Below are 7,187 nucleotides of genomic sequence, written 5' to 3' on the forward strand. Positions count from 1 at the left end.
GATCCACATCCACACCGTGTGTGTCAGTGTGGCAAACCAGTCGTTGTGAGGTGTCTGGACTGCCTGCCTCTCCCATTCCTTTGTGAGGACTGTGATATTGCAGTTCACACACGTTTTGTCCTGCACAACAGAGAAGCAGTAACCGGAGGGTTTTTGCAGCCTTTATCAGGGTTTCACCAGCAAATAGGTACATTTTTTTTAAGTCCTATGCATTCCTTACTATGTACTATGGGTGGGTGCTGTTGTGTATTTGTATCAGTCTTGTAACTTTTTTTTTTATATTATGTGTTTTAATGTTAGTGCGGCTGTTACCTGTGCAAAGGCCAGACCGTGTGTGTTGCTGCTCAGTGGGTAACATTGATGTTTCACCTGGCAGAATTGTGGCTCTTGTAACCATAAATGGTAAGTGCCCTTCTTGCCACACTACATACACAATAGTCGTGTTTAGAGATTTATGTGCATATTGTGCATTGCTGTCTTGTTTGGGATTATCCTTGGTCGATGGTATATGTTGGCACCTGTCAAAGGGTCATTTGAATTTACCAGGAGGCTTGAAAGCAATGTGGAAAAAAAATGATCGGTTGAGCCATGACAGAATTCGTAATTTGTTTTCAGCTTGTAATGTCTATAAATGATAAAAATATGTGGGTTAGTACTGGTCAAAGGCATACTTGTGGGCTCCTTGGTGGCTTGCTGTTGACCTTAACCTATTACTTAATTTATTAACTTGAACTTATCCTTCCCAAAGGCCGTTTTAACCTCTCACTGCCAGTGGTGAGCTGCACCAGCTGTGGCGTAACGTGGTCCCCCTCTGTTAAGGACATCCAGGGTAGTGGATATTGGCCTGGCACCTTAAATTTCTGCACCCTGTTCTCAACTGATGTGTTCCAGTCTTTCTATGACATCAAGAAGGCTGCACCAGGGATGTCACTTAAGGCATTTGTCAAAATGCTAGATGACAGAACAGCCCACTTCGGAAGAGTGAGTTTCAAAATTTGCGAAATTTAAGGAAATTGTGTGAATCAATGTTTGATGACTGTCCTTGAATATTCTGTTGTGTTTGTCCTCTACTTAAAAGACTGGCAAAATATCAGCTGATGCCTTCAGTAAAAGCTTCATGGAGTGGAATGCTGTCAAATTTGAGGTGGACAAGATATTCAAGGAGACGGGTTTTAGCTGCCCTGCCTGCACTCCAGACATACTTGCAGTCTCAGTTGATGGAAACCGCAAGCTTTATCGCTTTAAATCAAATGCAAGGTACATTATGATGCAAGGTACATTATGCATTGTGAACATGAATCATGATTTTTATCCTTTCAAACAACTCTCACTGTGTTGTTTTAGCACTTCAGAGCAGGGGAACTTTGAAGGTGCCTTCATTGTAAAAGATGAGGAGGTTGCTGACTTTGTCAACTACGTCCACAGACAGACAACTCATGTAAGTTGCCAATATATATATTTTTGTTCTAGTGTTATACTATAATTTTGTCACCATAAATAAGGATGAAAACACTATGCAGACACTATTGCATACAAACATGATCCTTAGTGTAATCAGTGCTGTCCTGGGGAGATATAAGGTCTTGTGTGAACGTGACTTGAGATCCAGCTGATTCTATATGCATTTGTGCTAAATAGGTTTGTCCCTGATAGGGCTTAATCATGTAATACATCTTATGTTATAATCTTTGAATGTATAGGTCCCAGGAAAAGGGTTGTGCGGCTCTTCATCTTGGACTGCGGCGAAGGAGTCATCCAAAAAGTCCACTGGGAAATTGGATGAAGAGGGCCTGGAAATAGCAGTTTGCCGCCATGGAGTCCTCCTAGCTGCATTAAATATGTTTCGAGGGGAGATCTTTGCGTACCCTCTGTTTCGCCAGAGGAAGTTGGCAGCTAGTGTCCCAGGACATATTAAGTTCCTCTGCTCTGATGTGGCCTGTAAATATTTCCCCTATTTGGCCAAGGTGGCTCAGCAGTGCCCCGAGGTGAGGAACCTCTTGTCAATGCGTCATTTCCTCTCCGTGATGCATGCAAAGGCTCACACTTGGAAATGCGAGGTATACTGCAGCTTTTAGTTTTGGAGCAGTTTGAGTTGTTTTGTTATAACGTTGAATTCATTTATAGATAAGCATTTATAGATAAGCTTGTGCAGGTTCCCATGTGTCATCCCACACTTTGCCACTGTCAGGAAAAGAAAACAACAACAACAACATACACACACACACAATATAGGTTAAAAGGATAAGTTAGGTTGTGACATATAAGAATATCGGTTGAAATATCTTCTATATTCATGTCATGCTTTATACAATTTCATTTTAATCCAAATTAGTCAAATCAAATCAAATTTTATTTGTATAGCCCAAATTCACAAAACACATTTTGCCCGTCTCAAATTTGACAGCATTCCACTCCATGAAGCTTTTACTGAAGGCATCAGCTGATATTGCCAGTCTTTTAAGTAGAGGACAAACACAACAGAATATTCAAGATCATCAAACATTGATTCACACAATTCCTTAAATTCCGCAATTTTGAAACTCACTCTTCCGAAGTGGGCTGTTCTGTCATCTAGCATTTTGACAAATGCCTTAAGTGACATCCCTGGGCAGCCTCTTGATGTCATAGAAAACTGGAACACATCAGTTGAGAACAGGTGGCAGAAATTTAAGGTGCCAGGCCAATATCCACTACCCTGGATGTCCTTAACAGAGGGGGACCATGTTACGCCACAGCTTGTGCAGCTCACCACTGGCAGTGAGAGGTTAAAACGGCCTTTGGGAAGTAAAGTTCAAGTTAATAAATTAAGTAATGGTTAAGGTCAACAGCAAGCCACCAAGGAGCCACAAGTATGCCTTTGACCAGTATAACCAACATATTTTATCATTTATAGACATTACAAGCTGAAAACAAATTACGAATTCTGTCATGGCTCAACCGATCATTTTTCCTCACATTGCTTTCAAGCCTCCTGGTAAATTCAAATGACCCTTTGACAGGTGCCCACATATACCATCGACCAAGGATAATCCCAAACAAGACAGCAATGCACAATATGCACATAAACATGTAAACACGACTATTGTGTATGTAGTGTGGCAAGAAGGGCACTTACCATTTATGGTTACAAGAGCCACAATTCTGCCAGGTGAAACATCAATGTTACCCGCTGAGCAGCCACACACACGGTCTGGTGTTGTGCTGAGAAACGTTGATGATATCAATAAAGAAATCTTTAACATAGTGAGAAAAACAGTTCCGGGCAGAGGGTCCTCGGTGTCCAATCAGATGTAGCTTGCAGCGTCGCTGTGGGTCGGGTTATTATTGGAGTGAATGGACAGCTGGAGCTCTGCTCTGAGCGTCTCTTACCAGCGCAAACGGATTATACTGGAGTCAATGGACAACCCAGAGCGTTTCATACAGACGCGGAAGGGTACCTTTTGCGCAGGTATCACACGCCAAGGGGCGTGACAAAGCGTCGGTATTTTACGCGTTGGGAATGAGAACGGGTTGCCTAGTCAGTTCGTCTTATTCAGTTCAAGATGATGTCAAGCATGACTTCCCATTCGTGGAGGTTTTCTCGTGTTCCAAGTCTAGTTGAATTGTTTCGTGATCTTCCTTGAGACACATTTTGTTTGTTTTTTCCATCCTCTTTTGAGAACATCTTTTGTTTGGTTTTGCATCCTCTTTTGAGAGCATCTTTAGTTTGTTTTATGTATCCTCCCTGAGAGCGCTTTTCGTTTGTTTCTGGGAATAAATACTTTTTGTTGGATACCTTGTCTTCTGAGTCGTGCATTTGAGTCCATCAGAACTGTGTATCAGGTCAAGACAGAACGAACTGACCAAGTATGGACCCAGCCGACTCCAAGAACTTCAAACTGCCCTCTGTGCACAAGGCACCAGGATCTACCACATGAGGCACAGCTGAGCACAAGTGCCATGGCGTGAAGGACCCAAAGAGCGTCAGGAGGAGTTTCAAGCCCCTGTCACCACTCAAATCAACCACGGGCAGAGCAACTACACTAAGTCTCACCAGAGATGTATAGTAACGAAGTGGAACTACTTAAGTACTGTATTAAGTACTAAAATGCAGTAGCTGTACTTTTTTGGAGTATAATTTTTTTCCCCAACTTCTACTTTTACTGCACTAACATATTTTGATGAATTTAATACTTTACTCCGATACATTTTTCATGTGCTAGATCGTTATTCGTTACTATTGTAGCGTCCAGCCGGACACGGTGAGTGATTGACGAGGCGATATTGAACAAACTGCATTTATTCATGAGCTGGCTGCTGTGGGCCACTGCTGAACTGGGTACAGAGAGCTCTTACATCGGTCAGTCACTCACAGTATTCCAAGACACCATGAGCAACATTTTGATCACTCCTCACCAGCCAGAGAAGCTTCTCGGGCCTCATGCAGATAAGCGCGCCATCGCAAGTCGTACAGTAGACAACTCCAAAAGTTCCCGTTCAAGCTGAAAGCCAGATGAATGGCAGCCGTCTTCCGCTGACTTCCAGCCAACTGCCCTGCCAAGTTCTGTGCCGGAGTGACCCCCCTCCTTCTCCTGGGCATGTCTATTTTTTTCCTGTAACTCCACCTACTCATTTAATTACAGGGTATGACCAGGAGATGGCGCTTCTCTCACAGAACTTTTTTACAGTTGTTCTACCTGGAGATGACGTAGCTTACACACCTCATTAGCATTCTCGTTGCTCAATCTTTTGTTTGCACTTACAGTAATGGGCTATTGGTCTCCCAGTGTCACAGCTCACAGAGCGGAAAATGCAGCTGGTTTGACTACTGCATACTATACAGTAGACGTATGATTGGAGTGTGTTCATGAATTGAAATTAAATTTAAGGTGTTTACATCTAACATGTCACCATTTGCCAAATCAACAACATCCAGGCTGTTCTGTCTTTACTAGTGGTGGGCCGTGAGACTCTTATCGGGCGCTAAAAAAAATTTCGCCGTTAATCTATTCTCAACGTTCCAGCCTTGAGGTCGCGTTTGACTTTTTCTCTTTTGTTCGTTTTTGTTTTCTTCACGGTAACTCTGTTGAGTCCTGATCTCTCTAGCAATGTTGTTTTAGAGAGTTTTTGAGTTTTTCTCGTGTTTTTTCTCCATGTTGTTTTTTAAATGCCGCTTCCACCTGGACAGCTCCTTTGTTTACTCCGGGGAACAGCTGATCGCTAATGCCGGCCGGCCAATCTATGGCTACCACTAGTCTTTACATAATTACTGAGCGTCTCTTCTCTTGTGCTCGTGCACTGTCTCTCACTCATCTGCATGTAAACAACAAACTAACCCTTTAAAAAATTACAAAAAAACGGTATATCAGACTTCACGGGGCTGCCAGCCTGTGTGTCAGACCTGCCGATACAAGCGAGAGTTTATTTTTTTAATTAACAGTTTTTATTTGGAAGGGAGGGCTTGTTGTTGTTATACGTGACATAGAGCTGCAGAGACGAGCGTTTTGGAAGCCCTTTGTTATGCAGGTATTTATGTAGTGCACGCTTTAGACCAGGTAAACCATACAAACACATTAGCATCTCATTGCTCAACGTTTTTGTGCACTTGATGGGTTTTTCGTCTCCCAGTGTCACACAAACCACAGAGCGGAAAATGCAAGCTGGTTTGAGTACTGTATACTAAGCCGTGTGATTTGAGTGTGCTCATGAACATGAATGACCCTTTTCTTTTTTGTCCATTCCATAGGCTAAATGGCGTAAAGCGTAAATGGAAAGAGTTATGGGTGAATCAAGTATGAAATAAGTCAAGTATGTTTTGTTTTAATAAAGTTTGCAGTATATATGTTGTGTTTTTATTCTACATGGACACCACTGTTTATTTTCCACTATGCCCCCCTTCATTATTAATAATACACCGCACAACTTTTGAAAGTCCAGAGATAAGTCTGTTGCAAAAGTCCACGGTGACTCTCGTTTGTATGGCCTCGACGAGCTCCGGTTTTGTGCCTGGCTTAGCCTCCTTGCAAATAAAGTCTTTCATGGAATGCCTAAATATATGTTTGATGGTTTCATAAGATTATACTATATTATATTAGATTAGATTATACTATATATTTTCTTCTGCCTCCAACACAAAGAACAGTGTAACCCGGGTGAAAAACCTTCACCGTCAAGTGATAGAGTCCGGATAAACATAGCACAGTTGCTACCGGCAGTAGCCGGAGGAGCACACTGGTTGCTGCAGGTACATTGCATCATTGTTCACTAATATAACATCATACACGCTGAAACTAAATGCAACAACTGTCGAACCATAGGAGCCAACTACCGGAGTCGCTAATCGCCTGAATCTGAGCTGTATGCCACTTGATTCACTAAATTGGTGAGTCGTGCTACCCTGCTACCTGTTGATTGTTTAGTGCAGTGAATATGCCTAGTTCTCTGAATGTGTCCTGCCACATGAAACACATTTTAAAGCCAGTCTTTATGGTTGATGGTACTTTACATCTAATGCACTTTACATGCAGTCCAGGCAGTTACTGGTACTGCTATGCACTTTACTGTGATGAATATTTTAATATAACAGATATTATGTTATTTGTCCACAGTGATATGATATATATGGTATTGTACAATATTGAATACTGAAATTGAAATACTGCTATTTATTTAATACAATCTGTGTTATTTGGCTGTGGTATTTTTGAAGGTTGTGTGCACACTAAATATTGAATTGGTCCTGTTTTCTATACAGGCCAGGTTGATGGCGAGCTAAGCCTAGCCTGGGCACAAAGCCTGAGGACCCAGAAAGGAATCAGCTCTAGTCGGGCTGGTAGAAGGCTCCTGTATGCAGCCACACTTTTTTCCCTAAACCTTTGCCTTTGTGACCTACTAACGCCCATACATTCACTACATACACTTCCCAAGACGGACTTTTTTTTCCCCCTCTCCTTCTATTGGACACTTCACTGTTGGCCCATTATATTTTGGTCGCACTTCGCTATTACAAGCGAAGCTTAAACTACTTTTCCCAGCAAATTATGGATGATGTGCACTTTTAAGTTATATAATGCCAATTAATGAAATTACCTGTACATATTGTATATATTTTCCTATGAATGGCCATTTGTATTTGTACTCTGTCTTTATTCACTGTTGATTGTAATATGTATATGGTGCACAATACAGGTCATCCCTTAGTTATGCTG

This window comes from Larimichthys crocea, chromosome XVI, assembly GCF_000972845.2.
Source record: "Larimichthys crocea isolate SSNF chromosome XVI, L_crocea_2.0, whole genome shotgun sequence".
NCBI lineage: Eukaryota > Metazoa > Chordata > Actinopteri > Sciaenidae > Larimichthys > Larimichthys crocea.